The 434-nt window shown below is 50.7% G+C and overlaps 1 protein-coding gene across 1 annotated transcript in view; it reads left to right on the top strand.

Annotated features, from left to right (window-relative positions):
- The window catches only part of LOC119586671, an 84,033-nt gene that overhangs the window by 76,057 nt on the left and 7,542 nt on the right, over positions 1-434 (top strand). The window lies entirely within an intron of this gene.

Raw genomic sequence — 434 nt, 5'->3', positions numbered from 1 at the left:
AGCAGAGGAAGTGGAGGAAGAGGAACTAGGGAAGGGGATGGGGATTGGGAGAAGAGGGGAAGGGAGGAAGACAGATAGGACACAAGGCGGAGAGAAGTATGTTAAGGGGAGAGGGAAGGGAACAGGAGAAAAGGAAGGAGGGAGAGAGGAAGAAGGAAAGGAGGAAAGGGAGAAGTAGATAGGAAAGGAAGGACAGTGGGGAAAAGGGGAAGAGTAAAGGGAAGGGAAGAGAAAAGGTAGAGGAAGGGGAATGGGAGAAGTGGAGGAGGGGAGATGGGGAAGAGGGAGGGAATGGGGGGAGGGGGAGGGGAAGTGAGAAAGTAAACAAGGATGATAAGGAAGTAAAAGAAGAGGTGTTAGGTTAGGAGGCAAAAGAGAAGAGGAAGAGGAAGACAAAGGAAAGGACAGATAAAAGGCAAGAGAGGGGAAAGGTG

Source organism: Penaeus monodon, chromosome 21 (assembly GCF_015228065.2).
Source record: "Penaeus monodon isolate SGIC_2016 chromosome 21, NSTDA_Pmon_1, whole genome shotgun sequence".
Classification (NCBI taxonomy): Eukaryota; Metazoa; Arthropoda; class Malacostraca; order Decapoda; family Penaeidae; genus Penaeus; species Penaeus monodon.
The sequence above is the reverse complement of the archived record's forward strand: the minus strand, read 5'-3'. Positions and strand labels throughout refer to the sequence as shown.